Genomic DNA, 12,319 nt, shown 5'->3' with positions numbered 1-12,319 from the left:
GGCTCTGGCTCGATGTCTGCAGTAGGAAAAGAAAAAAAAAAACCCAACATGTTTATTTGCTTTCCATGACAGAAATCAGCTCATTTGTGAAAAGATAGCCCTGAACTAGATGTTGTAATGTAGGTGTAATAGTTTAGCTTCTGTAATTCCACAGGAGCATTCATAAAAAGCTAAAACAAATCTTAAAACTCTGTTTTTACTGATTTCTGTCTGTTCAGAGACCTAAAAGACAACAGTTACTATTATTACAGCTTTATTGTTTTAGGTTTGAAATAATTGATAATAGTGTTCTTTTAAGCAGTGAACCCTTTTACCCTCAGGCTTCATGATGGTTTAATTTGAAACCAAGTCCTTGAAGGTCATCTTCAAATGTTGTTTCATCAGTGCAACAACTAATAGTAATGCAGACAGAACAAGACTATTGAAACAAAAAAGATTATAAGCATATTACTTAAAATACTTGCCAAACATGACATGCTTAACTTTTCCTTTAAAAATTCAGCTTTTTTTAATTTGTCAAGGGCAGCAAGACTCAAATTTCATGACTTGTAGATTATCAAGACAATTAAAGTTGCACAAACAAGTCCCAGAGTGTAATGAGGATTGTATTTTAACTTGCTCCTCTTTCCATGCCCCAGGTGTTCTGGTGTGTTCTAAAGCTTTGCTTTCAATTGAAAAGAGAAGGCAACAGGTTGCAATGTAATCCAGTCTAAAGCTTACAGTGGCAGAGGCAGTGTGTAGTGGCATGTTTGCTTGCACAGAACACATTTTAGAAGCTCAATTTTTCACGTGTTTTAGAATTAATAATGTTTGTTATATTATTTTCAGCTATGTCAAGATATCAAATTTGTGGAATAGATCTGTACATGTGACTTCAAAGCTATTTGTAAATATCCCTCTTTAATTAAGGGATTTTTTTTGGCGGGGGGAGCACATCCTGTGTGGTCCAGGTTCATGTGTTACAGTGCATGTGTCTGCTGATTTTGAAGTCTGAACATTTATAGAAGAAATAGGTAATACTCTGTTTGGATGGCAGAGCACCAGCTTTGCAGCCTGATATTTTCCCACTTCCTTTTCAGATCCTTCTTTTCATCTATCAGTATTGTACTGCAGTAGAATCCATACACTGTCACCTGACATGTGGCTCTTTCTCAGCCACTTTGAGACAAATGTTAAAATTAATTTAGGAAACAGCTGTCTTTTAAAAAGATGGTTTGCATACAGCGTACTGGCAGTTCAGTGCCTATTGGTCAAGCAAGACCCATTTAATTTTTTTCCTGGGTACTTTTTGACGTAAAGATGCTTTATGCATCCACAATTTGTTTGGGATTTTTCTTCAATTTCAACTGACTGACAGCAATCAAATCCACTGTTTCTAATACCTTTCTGCTTTTTTTTTTGCTGCAGTAAGTACATGGTACAGTATCAATCTTGATGCTCTTATGCTAGTGGTCTGGATTAAGAACTGAAACCTAAATGCTCAGCGGTGGCCTTTAATGCTGAGCTGGGCTGCAGGAGTTCTGCCTTTTTGCAGTGTTGGAGGAAGGCAAGGTGCCTGCTGCTTTGGTACCCTCTTGGAAATGGAAGTGGCCCTAAGTGTGATGTTACGTCACGTCTTGAGTGTTTGCTCTGCCCAAGCAGGAGCATCTGTGCTCTTTTCATAGCATATGAAATAAATGTTCTTGTCCAAGAACTTGAACGTACAAGTATTTTTAGAGCTGACAGATATATTCTAGAATTCCAGATTAATTAATAGAACATAGAAAAATACATGAAGAGCTTCATCTCAGGGAGTTGTGACATGGTCTGAACTAGCTCCCAATACGGTCATTTTGGTCACATAGTAAATAGCAAGATTAGATTATTAACATGAAATGGATTTTTACATTCTGTGGCCACTATTTGCTTTGGTTTTTGTTATTCTTATACTAAACTTTGTTATCCATTACTTTCTGTTAAAGCCTGGTTGGCATTGACACTGGTTTAAAGCTTAAAAGAGTAAACCTGTATCTAGAAGCAACTTGCAGAACCACTGCAAATTAATGTTTGGTGGTATGCCTTGATTATGTGGATGATAAAGATGTTTGGAACAGACTATAGCAATTTTTTGCTTCCAGTTATAGGCAACATTACTTGCTGACTTAAGCACATGCCTATTAGGAGACCTAAAGCTTTCTGTGATTGGCATGAGCAGAAATTGGTAAAGGATTGGAATTGGCTAAAATAATTCCTGTTTAGGTGTTCTCTGCCTTTTTCTCTTTAGTGTATTGTGCGTTAAACACTGCAGCTGAACTTTGAGCAGTCGTACTTGTTGCGTTGTTTTATGTGTGCACTTGCAATTCACACCTGCCCACATTGCTCAGTGAGCGCAGCAAATTTGCCAGTTTCTGTTGAACATTAACTTGTGGTCCTTTGCTTTTCACTGGGAGAGCTTTCGGTACAAGCACCTGCAGTTCTGAACCAAGACTGCTTTCCACAGCCTATAAAAATGGTGATTAGCTTCTTCCCAGGCATCTGAATCCCTTTAACACAAACTGGAAAAAGAGCATTCAAGTGGAGACTGAGATAGCCCTGCCAACTGTCCCCGCGTGAATAAGCCCTTTCTTGTGAAGGGTATTTCAAGTACGTGTTTCCTGCTGAATCACTGTTTTTACACAAGCAGATGCTTTATAACTCTTCAGCTTCTTCTTTCAAAAGAATGTCTTGTAAAGGTTGGGGAGCAGAAGATAGTTCTGTAAAGTGAGGAGTCTTTAGAATAGGAAGGTTTCATGTGAAACTAATGTGCAAAATTGAGTGCAGATGGAATAGTATTTTTTCCTAGAAATAGTTTAATAACTGCTTTTGTGTAGGTATGCTAATAAATTTGCTTACTTTAACAATAGATAATTTTATATCTAAGCCATTACTTAGTTTATCACTTTTCAATGATTCTGCTAATTGGGCAAGTTTTGTTAAGGTACTAAATGCAAAGAGTGTGAACTGTGATGGAATATCATAGTTGGAACTATCATGGAACTATGATGGAATCCTGTATTCCCCATAGGATACTTCATAAATCAAATGCAATGGAACAGAACAAGCTGTCTTGCTGAATAATACTAGTATCCACTAATGTAAAGTAATAGGTATATGTTTCATATACCTATTGAAAGTTGGAGAAAGTTAAGAACAGCCAACCAGGATTTGGCATTTAATAACCACCAAGTCTAAGTATTTCTGGAACAGTCCTTCCAGAAGCTGTAGTAAAGTCTCTAGGCTTGAAGAAGAAAAATGTGTCTAAACTCTGTGGCTTTTTTGAAGAGGAAAAGGTAGGAGGTGAAGATACAAGCAAAAAAATTATTTACCATTTTCAAAAACATCAAGAGGAAGTGAGAGCATGCTTAGGAGTCAATGTCAGGTATTGTTATTTTCAAAAGTTTTTCCTTCTCACTTTGCAAAAGATTCAGCAGTCACAAATGTTTAAAATTTTGCGATGACAAGTTTTCTGCAGTGTGTAGCCTACAGTATTTGTACTCTCTCCAGCAGTGAGAGGCAGAGCTGGGGACCCACAGTGGTGATTTTACTTCCAGTCCTTCCATTTACACAGGGATGCCATTTAGAGGCCTTCCATAGAGGTGATAGGCTCCCGCATTTGTTCTCCCTTGTCCCTTCCCAAAGGGTGCTGCTGGTTCTCCTCTCTCCCTCAAGTACCCTGGCAGTGCAGCCTATGTTACCCTTGGCTGCTCTGTGCTGCTGCTGTGTGATGCCACCAAATTTAACCTTGAATGTGTCTCAGTAGCAGGGCAAAGCTATCGTGTAGATTTCCCTGTGCTACTGTGGAAGAGCTTTGCTATATGAATTGTGATGACAAAATGCCCTATGCTACAGAAAACTCTAAGCCCAACAGAATTTGTTGACTCTTGGACTTCAGGGGTTTTAACCTGCCCACCATGCCACTGCTGTTTCTCTTCTTCCTCCATACTTCTGGTGTTTTCTTTGTTGATGCATATTTTGGAGCTCATTTTTTCTGTTTGTTTTTCTAGCAGGCAGCAAATACTGCCAACTTCAGTCCCAGATGTGAAGTTTATGGGCAATGCTTTTTATTGATACTTGGCATGTACTTTTTGAGATTGCGTAGCCACTTCTTATTCAGAATTTTAAAGCCTGGCATAAATAAGGTACATTCTGTCACCTTGCCTTTTAGTAGAAGTATTAGACATGCAGTGCTGACACTTCGTCTGTATGTACTCATGGGATGATTGTCAGTTTCTGAACAAATGTGTTTTGCCATGGATCTGTGATGAAAGTTTATCTTCCTTTTATTAGTGCATTCACACAAAGTCTTCCTTTCCCAAGATGCTCTCAGCTCTTGCTGGTCTTGGTACTTTTTATCACTACAGTTTGCAGACAGAGCTGAGCTGAACCTTATGGTACCTCTGGCTCCACAGTCAGGTGGCTCCAGCAGCAGAAGGGAAATGGTGATAAGGTTGTTTTAGCCAACAGCTGTCCTTTCTCAAAAGCCTTTGGTCTTCCTTGTTTGGTGATGGTAGGAAGTCTTGCTGGGTGTGAGACGATGAATGCTTTGGTTGTGGATTGGGTGGGCACTAGATTTCCTGCCTGTGTGTACAGACCACTTGGCTCCCAGTGAAACCGGAGGGATCCAGGGCATCTGCCAAAACTTGCATCACACTGCAGTCGACTCTTGAGGTGGATGCTATCCTATACCTTGCTGGCTAGTCATTAATACATTAATTTTTAGAGGGACAGTTAATGTCAGCATGGTGGAAACTTCTCTTCATGCACACTGGAACAGTCCTGTGACCAAAAACTATAAGCCCATGTAAATACAGGCAGACCTTTGAATGAGCATGGGTGTAGGTGAAGTATTACAATGCCTAAGATTTAGCCCAGAGAAATAATACTGTGTAACATTCTTCTTCTCCACCACTGTTGTTGTTACTTGCTTTTAATATATTTTCTTCTGTATTTGCCTCAGGATAGACATGGGAGGTTGAGGCGATGTTGTTATTCATTCTGTAGCTAAGGAGGAGTGTGTTTAGTAACAGTCGGTGCTGCTTCTGAAATGCTTCAGTTGTGGGATCTGACTGGGATGAGTTGGTTATCTGGTGTGTCAGAACTAACCCATGTTTTGTGCAGAATCCAGCTGGTACTGAATTGAGAGTGTAGAATGAAAAACAAACATTGTTTGTATTTCGGAGACAATACTGCCAGACATTCATGAATTCTCGTGCTTTGTATAAATGTTGTTGTCATTGTCCAGCCTTAGAAAAAAACCACCATTAGTGCCAAAATGATTTACACTGACTAATCTTACGCGGAGAGCGGAGGCCCTGCTTCCTGCCTAGCTCATTACAGTACCTTTGTCTTCTTTTGGAGAATGCTTCCATTTATATTTGGTGATGAATCTTGTTAGCATGGCTACTAGGAGGGCACCCGTAATAGCTGTGTAGAAATTTAACTTCCCTCATTAGATTAGTTTCCAAACCCTTGGACTGACAGAATTCTGAAAAAAAAATTATGAAAAGAGAAGACAGTAGATTGGTGTTTAGTACAGATTGTTTCAGAGATCTGCAGTGAGCTGCAGGAGACACATGAACTGAACTGATCGAGTTTAGCTGGAAGACTCTGTACATAATGTAATGATGATCTAGTGAAAACGATTAAAGGAACAGAGCAAAAGATATTTAAACTGTAGCACATTCAAAGAAAATAAATTGTAGGTAACTGATGGATTTTGCTTAATTTTTATTGTATTTTTTAATTTTATTTTTTATGTATCAACTTTTTAGTATCAGCTTGCAAATCATCAGTTTTGGACATATTTAAAATTAATTGTGTTCCTCTACAGCCACATCATACGAATAAAAAACCATTGTAATATCTCATAGTTGACAAGCATGGTATTTTAAGCCTGTTTATAATCTCGGGATTCAGTGTGTCAATCTGTTGAATTTCTCTGATGAGACAGAATTCAGTGAATTCAGTGCAGGGAAGGAGCCCACTGTCTTGTTTGTGTAGGGTTTGCCTTGGGGCCTTTGTTCATTGGAAGTTTTATGAGGTGAGATGTAGAAAAACTTTAGAATTTTAAGTAAGCCTAAACCAAGAAGTACTACAATATTAAAAATTAATTTTAAGCTTTTTTTTTTCCTGTGGCCTGTGGAAGAATGATAAAGTTATTACCATGTTTGCAATGACCTTCTTGCTGTGATGGAGGAGGATGGTTGCTGGGGCAGAGCAGTTGCATGGGAAGAGCAAGTGGAGCTGGACTGGGAAACTGGGTTCCTTGCTCAAGATAGACCATGAGATGCGCCATACTCATCACTCAGGGACTGAAGCTGTATGGATGTATGTCATCTGAAATAGTGGTTTAGGATTTTTTTTGTTATACTGCAGATAGGTGTTCCCCGAGCTTCTCTTTCAAGATTTGTATCTGCTGTTACCATGGCACAGAAGGGAGTAAATTCACAAAGCGTTAATTCCCGGTAATTGTTACTTGTTACTGTTAAATTCTTGTCCAAGGCTTTGGGAGGGGAAGGTGTAAATTTGGCATCTGGGTGATGAGCTTCTCTTACTTCTGTACAGATCTGTCTCAGAAAGAGGGCATTCACTTCCCTCATCCCTTATGTGTTACCTCCTTGAAAACAAGTTAGCTTAGTACTAGCATAAGTGTACAGCAGTATCTCTTTAAGAAACTCGCCACAAATCAAATAGAGAGAGACACTGCAAAATCAATTGTAAAATCAAATATCCTTTTTAATTCACTTTTGTCTTTAATATTAAAATATATGCATTTCCTGCTGCCATGGAAGAGGAGCGAATCAACTGTTCTTTTTCCATCCTTCGGCTGGGTAATGCAAGAGGCAGCATGAGATGACCTCTCTCTTTGTTGGTGGGTGTGCACTTGGAGGCATCTGGTGGAAAACTTCCTCCCTGTGCTGCAGCTATTGTGCAAACATGGCACAGGGGAGCAGCACGATTTGGGGGTGTCCTGGTTCAGGGCAAATGTGGGACAGAACCTCTGAATGGGTTCCTTTAGAAAGCAGATTCAATCATCCCCTCCTCCAACCGGTTCGGGAAAAATCCTTAGAGAAAAGTGGAGAAAACTTTATTTCACAGGCAAAGCATTCACCAGCACAAAAACAGAGCAACGAAAAAATTGAACAATGCTGAACGATAAAACCTCTTGTCGTTCCACAAGAGAGACAAACTCTGAAAGTCCCCTTGGTGGGCTCTAGCTCAGCTCACTCAGTCTCTTATCAGTCCCTCCAGCACTGGAAATGCTCCGCAGCCCCGGCCTGGCCCGGTGGGCCACAGGTGCAAATTCCAGGTGCTCTTCTGGGTTTTCAGTCCAGAGCAGGTTTAAACAGGTCCAAAGAAAAGAAAGAAACCACAGTCCAGGGAAAGTCTTTGCCTCAGCTAACTAAAAACTAACTAGAAGCAAAGGAGAGCTCTGTCCCATTGTCTGTCCATCCACAGACAACACAGTCCAGGAGCCGGAATGTGGAGTAGGGAGTGCAGTTTCTGAAAACAAAACTACACATTTCTTCTCTCCCCTCTTTGCTCTTGAAACCAGTCTTAAAGTGCAGAACTTTTATCCAGCATAAACAGAATAGATGATTGCGGATACATAGAGCTAGCCTAGGACAGGGGGCTCTCGGTGAGGGGCTGGGGTGCCAGGGGTGGGTACCTAAACACACTGGTCTGTTGGGAATGTCTGCGGGAGGCTGATGTTCACATCATGGATTTGCTGACGTTTGGCAGCTCCCCAGCCGGGTGCCAGCTCCGTGAGGTGATGTCACTGGTGGCACAGACACTTTCTGTGCCACTGCCACCATTCCAGAGGTGTTGGGTCACCTGGCCCCTCACTGAGCAGACACCTGTGTGTGGGCAGCCTGCTGCCACAGCCTGGCTGGTGACTCCTTGGGAGGGAGAACACCTTAAAAGGGCTGAGAGAGGGCTCCTGGAGGGGAGCAGCTGCAAGCCCTTCATGGGGATGATGATGTTCCAGGCATTCCCTTTCTCAGGCTTGAGCTCAAGGGTCTGACGCATCTGTTTGAAATGGTGTGCCTGGGGAAATTCAGATATCCGAGGGAAACCAGTGGTTGAGTATCTACCTCGTGATGAGGTGTTTCTCCCAGGTATCAGAGCTGAGCTCATTTCTTGTGTTTATCTCATGTCTTTCTTGTGGGAATAAAAGTTTGTTATCCTATGGGTGGTGCACTCCCTCCTCTGTAAGTGTATTTGGTTAGCAAATGGTGCCATCCTATTGCTAAAGCAGTTAAATGTGATAGATTTCACTATTTTTAAAATTATTTTATATAGTTACTTATACTGTCCAACAGGTATTGGGCACTTCTGATCTCAGGTCTTCCTCTGCCTACTGGCCAGCATTTTTCTTCCATTTGAGTTAGTGGTCCAAAACTGAGCTTAGTGATCTGAAATATCCTCTTCTAATTTAACCAATGAAAGTTAACTGTAAAATCATGGGATGAGCTCTTATGTTCTCTGGCATAATTGTATTGCCTTTATGTTTTCTTTTGTAATCTGACTAAATTTCTACTGTCAACGTGTTAAAGCAAAAGGATGGAAATTAGTAGTATCAACACAGGCTCTTTGGTAGCTTCTGGATGACATTTTTAACATGGCTGAGTTGAATTCTTGCCTGTGCTACTACACCCTCTTCTTTCACGTTCTTGGATTTTGCATATTCCCTGTTAGGGGGAATGTTTTAAGTGTATTTAGCTTTATGTAAGAAGCTTTTGAACCTTTTAGTGAAGGTGTTATAGCCAAATGTCAAAACATCGCGGTGGGCACTTAAAATAGTCTCAGTACTAATGAGCTTTCCAGCAAAGAAAGTTGATTTATTATGTAGCCTGGCTTTTAATCATGCTACAACAATGACAGTTGTTCAGTAAAAACAGTGTCTCTGCAACATCAGAATATTAACTTTGAATTCTGACACCTTAACCAAAATCAAATTCTAAGTTCAAAAGGCAGTTTGATATATGAAGGGGAAGAATATATTTAGAGATGGAAACAATCCATATTCACTGCAGCTATACTGTTACATATTTTTAAAATAATCTTTTAAGAAGTATCTCTAATTTTTGAGATAAAAGTACAGTGTCACTATGCAAGGTCAGCTTTAATGGAAAGAGAACTGACTTTCAGTATCTGATTACATGGAAAGCTCTAGGGCTTTAATCTGGTTTCATGACTATGTTCAAATCTCAAATAAATCTATTTTGCTTATTCAGACTTTCAAGAGTGTCATCTGTCAGAAACTGCCATTTATCTGCAGTGCGCAGAATATTGGAAATCACGGTGACTGTTGAGGGGAGGCTATTTTGTTTTATAAATCCCTCTGCTTTGGTAAAAGCAAACAGATTTCTCAAGAGAACAGTGTTAACTGTGCCTTTGTGCTTTCTGAAGATGATGGGGGAAAATGGACCCCATTTTCTATGAAATGGATTTCCAAGAGTGGTAGCAGTGGTGTGGTCAAGTAGGGGCAGATGTAGTGTCAGAAACTGCTCCCTGAATTGATATTTGTTAGACTTCATCTCTGCAAGAAACTTTTTAACAGCCTTCCTTCACCTGAACATTTAACAATTTTGGAATCAGATTTTTTTTTGACTTTTTTATTTTTTTTTTTCAAAATGAAAACTCCTGATTTTCTCCTATCCCTGTTCGAAGCACACTGAACTGATTTTTGTTGTGTCTCTGACCACCCATGCACTTTTGATCTTCCTTGTGATGCAGGTGATTTTTAATAGCTGACACAGTGCAGCCCTCTTGTCTGCAAACAGTTCTGAGAGATGTGTATCTGAGTTTTGGATTTTTGGTTTCCCTTGACCTTCAAAGTTATATTTTTGGTCTCTTTCAAAGTAGTGAGAGGGTGGAGAACAGGCAGTACAGCTCTTAGTTTCCTTCCATTGTTTGTCCTAATAAGTGTCCTAACCTTTGGTTTCTGTCTCTTCTTTCCTGTGCCTCAGGTGAGGAAAAGTATAAGTTATTTTACTTTTTTATGAGCTTCATCTTTAAAGCAGAGCTTTTATCATCTTGGAAATTAATACAGAAATTCACTTTGCTTCTCTTTAAAAAATATAAAAATTATTAAATAAAAAACAACCAAGCAATGTCTATCTCTGTAACATTTTTAGGGGTGAGAAATAGAACAAGGCTGAGGTAAGACTTGTTTGCAATAGTGAAATGGGGCGTATTTCTGATACTGCAGTTCTCTTGCAAGCTTCTGGTATTCCTAAAGGCTTCTGGTGCTTGAGGATTCCTTTATTCAACTGCTTTGTGCTCCTCCTTTTCACTTGTTAGTTGGTCTTAATTAGAAGAAGAATTACAAATGCTAAACAAAAGTTGTCCTTGTGCTTAAAAATTAAAGGGATTTTAAAAGTCGGCTGACAGTATTACAGCAAATTTAGGTTAAGCAGTCTGAACAAGTATAGAATTTGTGTAAGTTTTTGGTATCCTGTTCTGCACATTAAAACAATTTTCTGGAGCTTAAGTACTAGAAAAATGGGATTGTCACATTCAGACATAACACATTGTACAGCTGAGAGGAAAATGCCCAGTTCAAATTATAGCTTACACATGATTTTCCTTAGAAATGTCTTTTCTAATCTGTATATAAAATAAAGACTGGTTCTGCCAGATGACTGGGAAGTCGAGAACTGCAGATTTTAAGATTTTTCTAGCATAGGAATGTATCTCTTCTAGTTGAGACAAACACATTACACTGGAATGCACTCATGGTCTGTATCAGCGAGTATACCTTAACTCAGTTATGTCAAAAAGAACATACACTGTGGTGTATCAAAAAAAAGGATGTAACTAAAAATACTTGGCTAATAAATTTCTGTGGTTTTGGGTGAATGTGAAAGTAGGCTTTCTTAGTGGCAGAGTTATGTTTATTTAAGTATCAACATGATTTTCTATGTTTAAAAAATGATTTAAGATTCATGAATGAAGTCAGACTTCAGATACCAAGAAGACTGTAAAATGGTACAGGGCTTTGATTACAGGAACTTTCTGGTTCTTTCCGTAAGCCCTGCATCTCTGCAGAGTGTCCTGCCTGTATTTATAGCCAGTCCTTGCTGAAAGAATGTGATTGACCATGGGCTGGCTGGCAGCTTTATAGGTAGCAGGGTCCTTTTTAGGGGGCTGGTTATTTTTCATTCCTTTTGGAAGTTGCGTAGAGTAACAAATATCCGCAGCCTGTGCTGTGGGGCTGCCTGGACTCTTAGGCACAGATGGGAACAAGGGGTTGCAAACTGTAGCAGGTGATGATGACAGCAGCAGACCTGGCTCATGTGGGGTGGTAGCTAACCAAGCTGCTCAGAATAACTGGACTGCAGAAATCGTGGCAGGATGATGACAAGTGTGTGCTTCTTCACATGAGCATGCAGAAGCAGCCATGGGCTCTCCACCCCACAGCCCACAACCCCCTCTGTGTAGAAGTTGGGAAATACTCGTTGGGGTTGGCCACTGTGCCTGTGTGGAGCAGGGCAAAGAGTTAGAAGCACTCATTCAGTGAATCAGCTTCTACATAGAATTAAACAAACAACTGTAGATGTCTGCCTACATTTTTCCCATCAGTAAAATGAGGATATTGCTTTTACAAAACTTCTGTCAAATAATGAAATCTGCTTAGTAGTGGTTGAGATTTGCTTAGTAGTGTACATGGTCTTTTTGAAGACAAAGCCTCACTTCATTGTTGTTCATGGTATTGAGAGCCAGTTCTGCGGAGATGAAGTCAAGACTGAAATGAGAACATACGTGAAATTGTGTCCTAATGCGATGGGTAAACTATAGGGTATTACTTGGATATGATGGGTAGCCTTTCTGTAAATTGACTTGTTTGTGTGCAGCCTGTGACATGGAAGTGATGAGAGATGATGCAGCTTCTAAGTACCATAAATGTGCTTTGATTGATGGTGCATAATTCTTGACTCACAGGAGGGAGGAGGTCAGTGAATTAAGCTGAAGGGTACTTGAAGCTTTGTGCATGTGGGGATTGAAATTAAAGTTGGGAACAGTGACCAGACTTGCCAGATGACACTGGAGCATCTACTGGAAAAAAAAAAAAAAAAAAAAGGCATTAAATGTGGGATAAAGAGATAAGTTAAAAACACTTGAGGCATAAGTGAAAAGCCATGAAAGCCATGGAGTTTCTTTAAGATGGTTTTAGTATGTAGCTGAAATGAAGCTATTGAAAGAGATCTAATTTGTTTTCATTATTGTAGGAGCCAAGATGTCTACCGATACTGTATTTATGTTTGCGGTAATATCTTTCTACCATTGTGTATCT

At 39.8% G+C, this 12,319-nt stretch overlaps 1 protein-coding gene across 11 annotated transcripts in view; it reads left to right on the top strand.

Annotated features, from left to right (window-relative positions):
- The window catches only part of GRB10 (growth factor receptor bound protein 10), a 145,115-nt gene that overhangs the window by 61,745 nt on the left and 71,051 nt on the right, over positions 1-12,319 (top strand). The gene's annotated exons all lie outside the window — the stretch shown is intronic.

The sequence above is a fragment of the Motacilla alba genome, chromosome 2 (genome assembly GCF_015832195.1).
Source record: "Motacilla alba alba isolate MOTALB_02 chromosome 2, Motacilla_alba_V1.0_pri, whole genome shotgun sequence".
Taxonomy (NCBI): Eukaryota; Metazoa; Chordata; class Aves; order Passeriformes; family Motacillidae; genus Motacilla; species Motacilla alba.
This window is presented reverse-complemented; position numbering and strand designations above follow the sequence as displayed.